The following is a 16,770-nucleotide window of genomic DNA, read 5'->3' on the forward strand; positions in this document are numbered from 1 at the left end:
ATCTCAAACAAATGTATGAGGTTGTCAAACATAATGTGGAAACAAAAGAAATTAAAAGCCTGGAGCATGAGCGTAAAAAAATAAACATGGGTTGCGTGTTGGTGATGAAGTCAAGATCAAACTACCTGTGTATGTACAGAAAGGTTGTTTCAGGTTTTCTGATGTTAGGAAAATTGTCAAGTTAGAAAAAACTTCTGCATTATTGGCCAATGTGTCTTGGTGGAGTATATCTAGATTAGCCAAAACTGTTTTCCTTTGCAAACTCACATCAATATCACTGATGATCCTGACTTTGGAAGTGAGTCTATAGCAAGGAAGGTTTCAGTAGGAAAAAACTCCAATGAAGTTGTACCTGAAACCTTGGGAAAAAATAGGAGGCACATTAAGTTACCTTAAAAAATAATGGTTTTGTTATGAATGTATTCTTCAGCTCAGTTTTCTTTTTCTTTTTTCTTCTTTACTTTGTGGTTCTTTTTCTATTTTGCTCTCACGTCTTATATTGTCTTTTGTATGAGGAAGGGAGGAATGTGGTGGTTAGTACTTTAGGCACTTAGATTTTTATGTGTGTGTATTATTAATTCTGTATTCCATAACCAAGTTTTCTTCCCGCAGTGCTTAGCCCTTGATGTATCTTTATAATTGTTTTCATTGGTTCTCTTGTGGGCGATTATGGGCATTCCAGAATTCTTGGGATGATTCTGGTAGCAGTTGGAATTGTACTGGCTGGTACATGGATGCCCCTAATAAAGTCTCAACTTACACTTGGATTTAGAGTTGTACCTAGGTCAGCTAGCAAGTGCCATATTTCTTAGACGTGGGGAAGGTTTGGTTACATAAAGGTGTGTATTACTTTGGCCATGGAGAGAGGTTGAGCTTGTCACTGGGGAGAAACAAGCGACATAAAGAGATAACTATGAGCACACATTCAATTTGACTTCTTGATAAGCTGGGGAAAAGGACAGTGTGGGATAACTTTGTTGCATAAACTATGCCTTTGGCATAGCAAAAAGGTTTGCTTTCCCACCCATGAAGACACAGGTGAACTCAGTTCAATCCTCCAACACTGAAGGTGAAAGACAGGTTATTGTAGCCCACACCCAATGCATTGTGGGAGTAGAGTTATTGCTTTTGGGCTATTAACATTACCTGTAACGGGATCAGGGCACTGTGGCAACAGAAACAAACCTGGTTCGTCATTTACAATATCACACATAGACACTGCACTAAGAATAACACTTTTAACTAGAAGTATTAGAACAGGGAGAACTTGTTTCTCAGCACATTGAAAAGAAGTACACAGAATATTAGAAAAAAGCAAGAAAGCATGTTGTGATCAACAAGTTATAAAATGAACATGTCTAACATATTTAGAATGTCAACTAAAACTTAGCTCTTCATAGCAGCTAAATACATTCAGTGGAGGAGTCTTGCACACTATTCGTCCACAGCATGCCCCTGCACATTGTGTTTCCTTACCTCAAGTGCACTATGGTCGAAAGGAGGGCAACCAAAGCTGCTGTGCTTGCATTTCTAATGGTGAATACCATTGCTTTGAGTCTAGGCACAGCTCTGCTGTTCGACCTGTGTTGGATCTGTGTGACTGCCTTTTCTCCAATTTAAAATCAATACTTAATTTGAATGACTGCTATTTACTCTGTTTACCTTTTGGTGCTAATAATGTGTATGTATGTATGTAGGTATGCATATAAATATGTGCTATTTATATAGTGTGAACCTCGCCAAAAATGAAACAGAACACTGTATAGGGTCAAAGGCAAGCATATAGTCAACAAGTGACATGAGAGGTAGGTGGTTATTGGATTTTGTAAAAAAATTGGAGTATTGTTTGAGGCAGGTACCTACCCACCACAAGTAATAATCGCAATTTGTGTCAAGGTAAACCACTAATGCCACAAATTAATCCTAAGCTCAACCCTGTAATATTTATAGTTTTAAAGAAACAAGGCAACCCTCTTGGTAGTCAAGGACCAGGGGTGTCAGTATTATAAGGCAACAAGGGTCCTTAACTTAATTAGATACTTCAGAGCCAGTTAATAATGTATAGACAACAATGTGTACTATAAGTCAAAAGGTATCCAGCCGGATACTAATTTAATCAATGTAAGAAATCAAAAGGAATAAGGTGAACAAATATACAGTGGGATACAACCTGTATCCAATATATATATGACATAAAGAAAAAACCAACAGGGACAATTGAAAAAGGAAGTTATTCCAGGGCAATTTTAAGCGGGGGGACGCTTACTTAAAGAAATTGAGAATAGTCTAGCTATCCCCATGTAGTAAACACACCTTAGTGACACAATGGAAAGACTAGTGTATAACTACATAAACAGTTGACGGCATTTCGATCCTGTAAAAATAAAAAATAAAGGATCATCATCAGGACTAACGTTACATTGCCTGAGTCTTGGTTATGCAAGCCTGTGGAAAAGTAAAAAGGAATGCAAAAGGAGAGGAGTAAGGGTTAAAAAGTAAGGAATTTGCATACCAGCATAGTGTTGTCGTCCTGATGGCAAACCATGCTTAAGGTGAAAACCTTCCATACGTGAGTGAAACTGTGTGTGGTGTCACTCAGTCAAACGGGTAAGTGACAGTTGTGATCGGCAGTGTAAAGGCCAGGGAGGTAGGGTGAACCTGCCTAGGAGCAGGGGGAGGAACGGGCAACAGTGCCTTCCATTGAACTAATGTTAGGGGATGGGCGCCTAAACAAAGTGGCATACCTTGCGAGTAGGCAGGGCAGGGACCCAAGGTGAGTCACAGTGGCTGTGGCCACGCGATCAGGGTGGGGAAGGTCCTGGGGTCCCAGGTAAGCGGGGGTTTAGTAAATGAGCCTGTGTTCAGCGATGGATTGATCGGGTCTGTGGAGAGAACCGGTAGTTAGGCATAGCGGAGGTGAGAGACAGGGTGGGCTTTTTGACTTATAGTACACATTGTTGTCTATAAATTATTAACTGGTTCTGAAGTATCTAATTAAGTTAAGGACCCTTCTTGCCTTATAATACTGTAATATTTCTGGCACAGACAGGGTGAACTTATAGGTAATGTGTAAGATATTTAAAAGAAATGGAGTACATTGTTTTTTACATTAAATACACCAAAATGACAAAAATCTAATAAGGGGAAGTAGAGATATGAGGTTTAAAAGTTTTAAATGGGAATAGTGCCAAAAAGCATTGAGCACCAACTGCGATCAACTGGTCGCAGAAGACCAGGACCCTAGGCAGATTTGATGCTGACCTCAATGGAACACAGGTTGGATATAGAAAGCAGGCTTACCCAGATCTGACATTGTACATTGGGGCTTAGTGCCAAAAATGGAAGTAAAAAATCTTCAGCAGGGCACAGCAGCAGGCTGTAGCTGATGAGGGCTCCACAAGGTGAGATAGCCATCAGACGAGGTCCCAGTGAAGCTGTTGGTTCTTGGTGGGAAAGTTCAGAGTGGGAGGAATCAAATTTCACACCCAGGGAAGGTGCTTCATCGGCCAGATACTTTGGCCCCTTTGTCTAGTTTAATTTCCTTCATTCACACCCAGTCTATTTTTTGGATCTTTAATACTTCCATTGGGGTAAAGTTGCAAGCTGTAGCCGAAGTGGGCTATATGAGGCCAGATAACTTCACAGCAATGTCTTACTGTATCTGATTTTCTGATGTGGAAAAGCTCAGAGTGGGCGAAACCCGAATCTTTAGCCCAGTGGCAATGCACCCCAGTTGGATTGACTTGGTAGGTGTGTCCTGTTTTCCTGGAGGACTTTGGAGCCAAATAGTTTCTAAGCCCCAGGTTTTCAGAGGTGGTGGTAGAAGTCAAGCCAGCCACAGTCAAGGGTTCCATGACCTCAGGAACAGCAGTTAGGTGTCAGGATTCAATATGGCAGAGGCCAACAGCAGGGTGCAGGGCAGGTCCAGCTGGAACAGGTCAGCTTGGCAATTGCAGTAAAGGCCTGTTGTAGCTTTTTGTGTCCCTGTATCTGGAATAAGAGGTTAGCATTATGACCCCTTGAGTCCATTTCTTTGTCCTGAGTACAAGAGATAGCAGGTACAGTCCTTCTAATCGTCCTCAGTGTTCAGAGGAGGGCACTGCAGATGCCACTTTTAGGACTGGCATTAGCTTGTAGGTGGGGGGTGACTCCTAGCTCCTCCCTAACAATGAGATACAGTTTCCCAGGGGTTACCTTACCCATGTTATCAGCATTTTCTGTATGTTATAGTGTAAAGAAATCCCACAGTACCATCCTCTACCTAAATCCAAAAGGATGGTGAAACCCTAGTGCAGAGCCTCTATGCCCACCCCAGAGCGGTTGCCAGGGAAATGAGCAACCCCTCCTATGTGGTCACTTCAGACCAGTTCTAGGGGGTAGCACCTCCCAACTGGAATTGGAGCCTGCCTGACTTGGGGAACAAAGATGGGGTCTGTGCAGGTGCCATCAAACATCTTCCTGTGACGAGGAGGCCGTGTTGAAGTTAATGAAGCTCCTGGGCACTGCCCAAGTGATCCACCTGCTGAAAAATAAAAACACCAACCTACACACAAGATGTTGTGTCTGTTCTGGGAGCAGCTTTCATACCTTAGGCAGGGTTGAGCATTCAATTGCCTGCAGCTGGAGACCTATTCAAATTAGCCTCCAGAGATTTTAGGCAGGGAAAAGGTACCTTTCTAAACTTATATTTTCCTTAATATTTATTTAAAATGTGTCTTTACCAGTAAATAGGGCTTTCAATAAATATTTCAAAGAGCCCAAGATTGAAATGTCTAGATGTTTCCTATCTGAAGATAGTATTATGTAAATGTAAATGTGTGTATACTTGTAAAGCGCACTATCACCTGAAAGGTATCTTGGCGCTGTATAACGCTGTGGAACCCTTCCTGGCTTTCCCTGTGAGATGCCCCCTTACTGGGCACCTCCAAGGTGAGGCCAGGCATCCTAGTACTTTCGGGGCCGTTGTGGAGATTAAGCAAGCTATTGCCCAGAGTTGCAGAGTGGGACTCATGATTAGAGTAGGCACCTAGGCGAGAATTATCGAGTCCATGGACATTGAGCCCAAGACCCTGCCGCATCGGGAATTGAACCCTGCTCCCGGGCCAGACCTCTGCCTCAGGGTCTGCCGCTCTAATCGGTGAGCCACACTTGTCCACTGATATATAATATAATATTGCATCCCAGTGTTTCTGTATGGAACAAACAGCCTTGCTATATTGAAAACAGATTTTGGGAGCCAATCACTATAAGGAGATGTTTCAACATTACATTTCTACATGTTACATTTTTAAATACCATGAACGCTGCCTTAAGGGCTATGAAGCCTACATGGTGGGTGCTTGTTGTTGCATAGAGTTCTTTAAAGAGGTGTGTTCAACTCTACTAAATTGTAGCAGTGCTGGAGTCCTTATGAATACACAGATGTTGTTCTAAATCCTGGTTGCAGAGATGGAAAAAGCCTGCTGCTTTGTTTGTACTTTTTCATACTTAGATTAGGAAGCAGGCAATGACTGTGCCTACATCAAGATTATTCTTCATTTGAGGTTCGTAAGTAGACAGCATTAATCTATCCCTACACTACCACTAACATGACATCCCTATTTAGCATTCCCCTGGCAAGTTCAGGAAAAGGTGTCAGCGCATGACGACTTCCTCAGAAGTACACTCATGTTGAATGCGTCAAGTAGCATAAAGCTACAGAGCTCGTTCTAAGATGCTCCTTCTCTCTCCATCAGATCTCCTCTCCTAACTAAACTCCGGGGCACTGTCCCTAATTCCAACATCACATCACGTGACACACCCATCTTCACATCACGTGATCATCCCTCCAGCTAGATACCTCCTCGTTGGTAACCTACGATCCTCCCAGCCTCTGCCCCGATGACCTTGATTCCCAGGCCTTCTCCATTGAGAAAGAACACAGTCCCACATTATGAGCACCACTTGTTCAAATGTATCCTCTTCTCCCTAAGCTTAACTCCTAAAACAAAAGCATTATTCTACCTAACAAAGATGAATTTCTCCAGCTGCAACAGAAATGTGAGAAAGAAAAGATTCTACATACACATGAACATTACAAACGTTTCCATGATGAGAGTTAGGGAAAAATACACATGAAGCCTACAAAATCGGGGAACATAAGAATTAATATAAACTCCATTAATCACATGTATATATGAACATTAATATTGTGCACGTTTAAATTGGTGCATTACATGTCAGTGAATTAATTCTCTTTAGTCATTTATAAAACGAACATTAGGATTTTCACCATTTAGAACAGGTTTACAATGTAAATTTCTCCACGTTGCACGAAATCCATCACTTCACTTTACACGTCATTACATTATACATTCTAATAACACGAAAAGAGAATATATGCAGGTGCAAACTAATCGTGATTATGATGCATCCTTTCAAATTAAAGCGCACAATTGCGCTCTTTCAATTATATGGCCCCAGCTAAGCCAGTAGATGGATATCAGGATTCTGCAACACCACCTAATGCGCATAAGTCACAAACATGCTGAGTTTTGTGCAAGACAAATACCCTAGTAATCGAGTAAGCATCTTAGCTAGACCTTGTGCCACACCCAACGACCTTAGAACACATCCAATTAACTACACTAAAACATCAAGTGCGTTCACCCGACCTGCAACTTACTGAAACACACAGACTGCACCAGATTCTGGTCAGTGATAGAAAACAGAGCAAAAAAACAACAACAAAAAAGATTTTGTCACTCTGAGGCCAACTCAAGGTCAGAATCTATACCACATAAATATGTTTAATATCACATCTATAATGGGTGATCCTGTTTCCTCTAATAACTTCCAATTATATTCAAAGTAGAGAGTCACAGATTGCAATCAGTATTCATTTGTGCCAATGTTATCATAATGGTATTATTGCTAGTATTTGGCTTGACTTTATCAGTAGATATCAAACTAATTTGATTAGGTGCCATTGTTCAGTTCTCAGTGCCATTAAAAAAGTCCAAAGAGGCAGGCAAGCGATACATTTGTATGTGGTGGCTTTGTGTTCAGAAGGGTGAAATGTGAGCCAGCCTGATGACAATGATGACGATGCCTTTGCCTATTTATGGAGATCATCTATTACCCTAGCAGGGTATCCTAAAGCTCTCAGACCACCCACAAATCTTGCTAGATTAACATACTTAGGGCCATATGTAGGTAAATACCAAATACCGAATCTTAAATACCGATTATTACCGAGTTTTACCGAATCGGTAATGAGAATTCGATATTTGGGATGTAGGAAAAAATTTGGTAATATTTACTGAATCAGTAACATCCGGTAAAGAAATATCAAATCCCCAACACCGATCGGTAAAAACCTAATCGGTAAAATCCGAATCTGTAAAATCCAATTTGGTAAATACCGATTCGGTAAATACCGAATCGGCAATTCAAAAAAAGAAACAATTAAGGAATCAGCCAATTCGGTGCAACCTCCCCACCTCCCAACCAGGAAGTGGCCACACCCATGCAGGTGCACTCAATCTGAAGCTGCTGGAGAGGCTGGGAGAGCAGAGCAGAGCCCTTAAGACATTGGGATACTTACTCCAGGAAAACAGCACGATGTCAAGCAAGGACACTGAAAGGGAAGGAGCAGAGAGAAAGAGGAAGGTGAAATTCAGCACCATGGAGCTGCAGGTCCTTGTGGAGGAGGTAGTGAAGGAACACCACAAGTTGTCTGCCAAAAGGAAGATTTGGCTGGCTATACAAACCAAGGTGAATGCCATTGGAGTGACCCCAGGGTACATCGACGACCACAAGAAGAGGTGGTATGACCTCCGGAGCCTGACAAAGAGAAAAATGGCTGAGCTCCAGAAACAAGCAAGGCACACAGGAGGAGGGAGGAACAGGGCACCTGCCCTGAATGAGCTTGAGGAGCTGGTGGAGTCCACCATAGAGCCAGACAGCATCTGTGGGGTTGGGGATGCAGACAGCTCAGCCTGAGCTGCCACCAAAAAAGGTAAGAAGCATGCACAGCAATCACCCCCACCCCTTCCCCTTCCCTTTCCCCTTCCCCAATGTGGTAGTGTGAACCCCACTTCAGTACATGTTTTAGTAAACACCAGCAATGCATTATGGGAGATGTAGTCAGTGAAACACCTACCATGTCAGACAACACACCAAACAACAAGGCATGCGAAACACATCAGTGATGAGCAAGCTGAGGCAATAGCGACAGTGTTTCAGAGATGAGAATTTAATTGTATAAGCAGGGCTGCAGGACCACAGAGCTAATGTATGATTTTTGACCACAGGTGAGACATCTCGCAGGCGTCCCAAGGACAAGGAAGGTAGTGCACCCCGAAGGGAGGGCACACAGGAGGCGAGTACCAGTGCAGGGCACACCACACAAGCAACAGCGGCATCACCAACACTGCCAGCCTCACCACACCTGCCAGCGTCACCACAGTTGCTGGCCTCCCCACACCTGCCAGCGTCACCACAGCTGCTGGCCTCCCCACAGTTGCTGGCCTCACCACTACTCCTGTCCTCACCTCAACTGGTAGTGTCACCGGCTGCAACCACACCTGCAGTGCAAAGATCCAGGAGGCATGTTGTGGGCACACTCCGAGAAATGGAGTCTTCCGCAAAAGACACAGTGGGGGGTGACACATGAACCGTGGCAGTTGAGCACAGCAAAGCTCATCAGCAGTCCACAGCCGAGGGGGCCCACACAGGTGCCAGACGCCGCAGGGCCAGGGACAGCAGTCCAAACCAACATGGCGAGGGTCCTGGTGTCTTCTGCGGCCTGGAGGCAAGTATGATATAGGTGCAGCGCATGCAGGGGAAGGCCATCCAGTCGGTCCAATGACAGATGAAGCACCTAAATGAAAACATTGATAAGGGCATCAGCTCAATGGCGAAGCGAATGTGAGAGATGGCTGCGGGCATGCGATACATATGTCCCAGGCAGTGCTGCTGCTGTGCAGCAAGCTGGACGAGGACAGGGCAACAAGGCGCAGGGAGATGCAGAGGTCTGAACAACACACAAGGGCAGTGAACCGGCTAGCCACTGCCACTTCCCTGCTCTGCAGGTGCTGCATCAACATGCAGGAGTGACTGGCACACTGCAGCAGTGAAGTCTCCAGGGGCATTGTGAGGGTGACAAGTGCAGTTGAGGTGCTGCTGACTGCTCAGTCAGCAAATACTGGTGCTCTGGATGTGGGGGAGAGCGAGGAGACCACCAGTAGGAGCAGCATGACCCCCCTGTTACTGACACCCAGGGGAGCAGCAGGCAGCATGGGGCTGCCACTGTCCACACAGCTAATGAGGACAGCCAGCCAATGGCATTCAGCACCGGTGGGCATGCCCGCAGACACTGATGCTGCCCACACTCCCTGAACTGGAATGGGTGAAGTAACCCAGGACTTCCCTAATGGATGGCAAACAATTGGACTGGCAAATTTGGGCCTTTGTGTACTGGCATAGTACCAAGATATTAATACTACGTCATGTACATACAACAACTGGCTGTGTATCCTTACTTACTTAGAAATTGTTGCGTGTGATCTCTGCCCGTCTTTGTCTCCCATCTGTTGCTGGCGTCACTCCTGCTGTGTTGGGCTCAGGGTGTGCAAATTCATCATCATCATCCGCAATATCTGTTAATTCTACTGCTGTTCCTTTCCTAGTGGCAAGGTTGTGCAGCATTGCGCAAGTTGCAATGATTTTACAGCAGATGAGGGGTGAGTACTGACGTGCGCCTCCGCTTTTGTGGAGGCAGTGGAACCTGCTTTTTAACAGCCCAAAGGTGCGCTCCACAACGCTGCGTGTAGATTTGTGTGCCAAGTTGTATCGTCTCTCGCTCGGGTTGATGGGTTCAGGTAGGGAGTGAGGATGAATGAGCAGACAGCATATGCGCTATCACCTATGTGGAAAAGAGAGAGCCATTAATCACATGCACAACAACACCTACATCTGCAGTATCTATCAGGGTGTGTCACAGTGTTTTATCTAGCAGGTATACTTCTCCGAATTCCCCCGCTGCCAGGCGTGTGTAGATCCCACTGTTCTGGAAAATGTAGGAGTCGTGGGTGCTTCCAGGGAATTTGGCCATGATGCCTGTGATTATGTTGGCAGCATCACAGATTACCTACACATTTATGGAGTGGGTGAACTTTCTGTTCCAGTAGATGTACTCAGTGGCTGCAGGTGGACAAATTGGGACTTGTGTGCCATCAATACAGCCGATGACATGTGGGAACTGTGCCATTTGGTAAAAGTAAGTCTTGGTCTTCAGCAGTTCCACATGTGTGTCAGGGAAGCTGATGTAATGATGCATTCTCCTGCATCATGGCCTCTAGGAACTTCCTGAAGAAACAGGACAGGCAGCTCTGGTATCCCTGCCTACCGCAGCTATCACCCCCTGGTAACTGCCAAATGCAAGTGTGGTGGTATGGCGCGCGCCCTTGGTGTTGGGTGCTCCAGGAGTGGGTGCAGGTCTCTTATCAAGTCCAGGATAGTGTGGGGGTGTAGCCTGTACCTTTCATGGATCTCTGCCTCAGTAAGTTGGAAGAGTGTGATCCGCTGTCTGTAGACTTGCTCCTCCCATCTCCAGACCCTCACTCCTGCTGCCTGTAGCCGTAGCCGCCTTGCTATCACATAGAAAGCCACCATTCTGATCACACTGTTGCATTTTGGGGCCTGTTTTATGGCCTGCACCTGGTTACCACCTGCTTTCAATCCATGGTAATTACCGACTCTTAAATACCGAATTTCATGGATTTCTTAATTAACGGTTTTTCTTACATCTCTTTGATCATTTTTAGCGTTTCTTATTTTCCGAATCCGTATTATCCAATTCGGTATTTATAAATCGGTAGATTCCGATTAGATGATGAGGAATCGGTATTTACCGATTCTTTTTTCTCGAATTAATCCCTACATCACGCATGCCTATCTACCGGTTGGTAACAGTAAAATTTACAGATTTTCTCCATTATCGACCGGTATTTGGCTACCTACATATGGCCCTAGGTTTCCTAATGTGTTTATTTCAAAATATTATTTCAAGTTACCTATTCTTTTAAGCTCTGCCTCTGAGATTGCCACCTTAAGTTTTATTTGTGGAGTTTTGCATAGCTATGACACAAATCGGTTCCAGCACACTCATAACAGGTAAGTCACAAGATTTTATATAAAAGCAAATTGTGCTTTCAATTAAGTTTTTTTTCCACAAATTGTTTGCACACAAGGTGAAGAAAAAGTATCGAAATCCAGTCGTTTTGTATCTTGTTCCACAAGAGGTTCTCTTTATGGTTCACTAAAAACTTCTTCCATCACAAACATAGCCAACGCGTTTCGTCTCTCAATGAGACTTCTTCAGGGCTATACAAAAGAAACAAAGAAATATACAGACACTTATTTACAAAAATGAAGTATGAAATATAATATTAAGAACATTAGTGTATACATACAGTTATTGAAGACACTTATTATTTACAAAAGACAAAAAGGTGTTTCCTCATATCCTAAATATTTACAGATTAAAAACACTATGGGGTCCATTAGTATGTCGGGCGGATTGCCTCCGCCAGGGTGGCGGTGGCAACCGCCACCCTGGCGGAGGCAATCCGCCCGACAAGCACTCTCGTTTTCCCCTCCGCCAGATTAGGATGGCGGAGGGGACAGCGGCAGACTGAAAGACCGTCCGCCGCTTTACCGCCGCGGTCGCCTTGCGACCGCGGCGGTGATGGAATAATATGGTGGCGGTGTCCAATGGACACCGCCAGCCATATTACGATGCCTGAAATTAGGGGCCTTTCCGCGGCGGCAATGCCACCACGGAAAGGCAGGCGGTGATTGCTGCGGGGGCCCCCTGTGGGCCCCCAGAGTGACGGCCAAAGGGGGGTGGCACACGGGGGGGTACCTGTGGTACCCCCCTGCATTTGCATAATCGCAGCGGCAGGTACCGCGCGGTGCCTGCCGCTTCGATTATGCAAATGCGTGCATTTGTATTTCACATTGTGGCGGGCGGTGCAGTGAGCACCGCCCGCCACAATGTTAACTTGAGGAATGCGCCCGCCACTGTGGCGGGCGCATCCTAATGCCAATGTCGGGACCCCCGCCCTTCAGGCGGGCGGTCTCGATCTCCGTTAGGGTGGCGGGCGGACAAAGTGTGTGCATCAATTATTAGGCGGGAAAGAGCCTTGCTTTATGACATCCTAATTTGGCATACCAGATAAATGTTCACACATCATTGCTATTTACAGTTAAAAAGAAAGACATTGAATATATATAAAGATCATTACACAGAGGTGAGCTTGATATCATAGTGCCCACTTTTTACCTCCCAAAGGCTGACACCCGTTTGATAACAGTACAAAGGTAATCTCTTTTTCCATACAACAATTGTGGTTTAAGACAGGGTAAATGATACCTTCATATCTATGATGTGGCCTATGTGTCCTGATTGATACTTCGCAGTCACAGTAAGTATTTTTTACATAGGATGGTACTTCACATAAGCTCTGTAATGATAAGAATTTGATTAAATAATTTAATATTATAATCAGAGAAAAAGAGGATACTAGATTTATAGAGATCAGGAGCGAAAAAGAAGAGAAGTCAATTGTTTTTCAACAGTTTACAACTTAAGTTATTTTTTACAAATCCATAGTGGTTGCACCCAACAGGGAAAAAGAAGCCAAAAGAAACCCTATTGTTGCAACTATGGAAAACAACACTTCAATATGAGAAAATAGCCTATCAACTCTGTAACACACAAACATTAGGTTATGTGGTCCATTTTGGGCTATACAAACCAGTACCATTATACATGTAAAAAATGAAACTGCATAAAGCATAAACAAGAAAAGTCTGATGCCAAGTGGCTTGTTCACGCTCGAAATAAACTCTTCAAATGTAGTCTGAGGCATAAAGTTAGATCATCCTGTGGAGTGTAACTACCCAATAGTATATTTCAAATTATGTGTGCTGTGGTCAGTTCGGTGGATACGTGGCATATTCCTCTTAAACACAAACTAGTGTAATATCACAAAATATTAGTAAGGCAAAAAGTAAGTGGCCCCATTGCCTCCAACAGGAGCTGGTTATTCCAAATGCTTCCGCAAAGTAAAAAGTCTAGCGTTAGTTACAGCTCTGTCCTAGTCACTCCGCCATCTTTGAAGGGACAAAAAACACTTCCATGTATACACCGAACCTAGGCACAGCTTCAGTGTACGTTCCTATTGAGAGCCTCCAGCCCTTGCATCACCCAAAAATTACTAATCTAAGTGGCGGGGAGCTCCGTTATCGCTAATGGAAAACATAAGTATATTTCGTCAGAAACAAATTTACAGTCACATCGTTAATGGCTATGATTGAAAACAGTCATCATTTATAAGTGATCAAAAAACGCCATTTATTTCGTCTGAGTAGGTCTATACCTGCTTCGTTCATGGCTACGTTTAAAGCACCGCACCATTTTTTATTTTTTAGTGGGCAAAGACGCCTCTCATATGCAGTGACCCCAATTCTTATAATTTAGGATACTACAAACTCTGACTCTAAAAGGATATTGGCCGATATATAGATATATGGTACCGTAATTATCCCAGATTGTCCCTGATAATGATTCATGACTAAGTTTCAAACTGGCGTAGTAAGAGGCCATATCTTAATACCATCGCCTTCACATGTCTATGAACCAAAAATATATCCGTTAAATTCCCTGAGTTGTTAACTCAAGAGAAATTAACGATTCTATACATATGCCATATCATAGTTAATGCACATTACCAAAGAGCTCGTATATAACAAGAAACCATATAGTTTAAAAATCGTCAGCTATTACACATGACGATAACCACATTCTCGTTCTGAAGCAGCACAGCGCTCACCTTTAAACCGGCATGGTAACCGTCCGTCCAGCAATCTCCCGAAAAGATAGTACAATCTGACCTCATTTCACTCGGTCACTTTTAAATTCTACTACCCGTAAGTGCCTACATTACGCGACCCGGATGAGTGCACCCACATGGTCGGTATGGACCAATCCCAGTGCTTCGACCATAGAGCGAAACACTCGAAATACAGAGTGTTTCACGAACAGAACGGAATAAGGAGATGTCAAACAAACGAACGGCGGCCATCTTACAGTGACCCATTTAACAATAATGAGTAAAGGGTCTGCCCGAGCATATCTCTAAAAGAGGATTCGGAAAACAAATTGATAATTCGTAATTGTTTTATAAATACTCGCTAAATTTCCAAAGATGACTTCATTACTAACTTCCATTAGAGCAATTTCTTTTGAGAAGTTGCGTTACTGGCTACGTCATTCACAATACTTCGTGTATTCATTATGCCTAATCAGAGAAGGTATGATATAGAGAATGATAGTCATGATACAAAGGATAATTGCTTCAAATAAGTTCAGTTGTTGCAATAATACATAGTAACATGAGGAGACTTTGTAAATTGTTATACATTGATGGTCAATGTTTGTACAGACAATGTGTCATCAATAGTACCTAAACTGTATATTGCACCTAATCCATACAGGGACATAGTGCAGTGATGGTCGCCAAGGTAAGGAGGACCATTGTACTTGTACTATTACAAGTACTATTGCAACAACTGAACTTATTAGAAGCAATTATCCTTTGTATCATGACTATCATTCTCTATATCATACCTTCTCTGATTTGGCATAATGAATACACGAAGTATTGTGAATGACGTATCCAGTAACGCAACTTCTCAAAAGAAATTGCTCTAATGGAAGTTAGTAATGAAGTCATCTTTGGAAATTTAGCGAGTATTTATAAAACAATTACAAATGATACATTTGTTTTCCGAATCCTCTTTTAGATATATGCTCGGGCAGACCCTTTACTCATTATTGTTAAATGGGTCACTGTAAGATGGCCGCCGTTCGTTTGTTTGACATCTCCTTATTCCGTTCTGTTCGTGAAACACTCTGAATTTCGAGTGTTTCGCTCTATGGTTGAGGCGCTGGGATTGCTCCATACCGACCATGTGGGTGCACTCATCCGGGTCACGTAATGTAGGCACTTCCAGGTAGTAGAATTTAAAAGTGACCGGGTGAAATTAGGGCAAATTGTACTATCTTTTCGGGAGATTGCTGGACGGACGGTTACCATGCCGGTTTAAAGGTGAGCGCTGTGCTGCTTCAGAACAAGAATGTGGTTATCGTCATGTGTAATAGCTCACGATTTTTAAACTATATGGTTTCTTGTTGTATACGAGCTCTTTGGTAATGCACATTAACTATGATATGGCATGTGTATAGAATCGTTAATTTCTCTTGAGTTAACAGCTCAGGGAATTTGATGGATATATTTTTGGTTCTTAGACATGTGAAGGGGCTTGCCTATTACAAAATGGCGATGGTATTAAGATATGGCCTCTTACGACGCCAGTTTGAAACTTAGTCATGAATCATTATCAGGGACAATCTGGGATAATTATGGTACCATATATCTATATATCGGTCAATATCCTTTTAGAGTCAGAGTTTGTAGTATCCTAAATTATGAGAATTGGGGTCACTGCATATGAGAGGCGTCTTTGCCCACTAAAAAATAAAAAATGGCGCGGTGCTTTAAATGTAGCCATGAACGAAGCAGTTATAGACCTACTCAGACGAAATAAATGGCGTTTTTTGATCACTTATAAATGATGACTGTTTTCAATCATAGCCATTAACGATGTGACTGTAAATTTGTTTCTGACAAAATAAACTTATGTTTTCCATTAGCGTTAACGGAGCTCCCCGCCACTTAGATAAGTAATTTTTGGGTGATGCAAGGGCTGCAGGCTCTCAATAGGAACGTACACTGAAGCTGTGCCTAGGTTCGGTGTATACATGGAAGTGTTTTTTGTCCCTTCAAAGATGGTGGAGTGACTAGGACAGAGCTGTAACTAAAGCTAGACTTTTGACTTTGCGGAAGCATTTGGAATAACCAGCTCCTCTTGGTGGCAATGGGGCCACTTCCTTTTTGCCTTACTAATATTTTGTGATATTACACTAGTTTGTGTTTAAGAGGAATATGCCACGTATCCACCGAACTGACCACAGCACATGTAATTTGAAATATACTATTGGGTAGTTACACTCCACAAGATGATCTAACTTGATGCCTCAGACTACATTTGAAGAGTTTATTTCGAGCATGAACAAGACACTTGACATGAGACTTTTCTTGTTTATGCTTCACGCGGTTTCATTTTTACATGTATAATGGTACTGGTTTTTAGTATTAACTCTGTTTTATTAAGCAACAAAGCAAACCATTGCAATGAGTACAACCACCCGCACCTGCGGAAACACATTGCGGGCGAGGACGAGTCCGTAGCGTGAACATTGCCAAGAAATTCCCCCATCAGGCGTGTTAACACAGCAAGCCGCCTACAACCCAACCGGGCCGGTCGCGTCTTAAAAGCTAAGAGGCAGGTGCAGGTGGTATCAATCATGAAACAGGCGTAACATAGGAAGGAATAACGAAGGAAAAACAAACCCCAGCCCCCCGCCCTCCACCCCCACCCGCCCTTTTCCTCGTCCACGGAGCAAAAATAAAAGCTAACAATTGTCTCGACCTCTAGGAGGGTCCTCAGGTCGCAACATCATCTGGGGTCTTGCGCTTGTGCGGCTGCTTCTTAGGGTCTGGGAGCGGGGTGTCTGCAAGGCGTAGCAATCTCAGATAACGGGGGCAGCTTAGTTCTCAGAATTCTCCCGTTAGTAGGGTCAGGAACGGCCGCCATAGC

Source organism: Lissotriton helveticus, chromosome 2_2 (genome assembly GCF_964261635.1).
Source record: "Lissotriton helveticus chromosome 2_2, aLisHel1.1, whole genome shotgun sequence".
Classification (NCBI taxonomy): domain Eukaryota; kingdom Metazoa; phylum Chordata; class Amphibia; order Caudata; family Salamandridae; genus Lissotriton; species Lissotriton helveticus.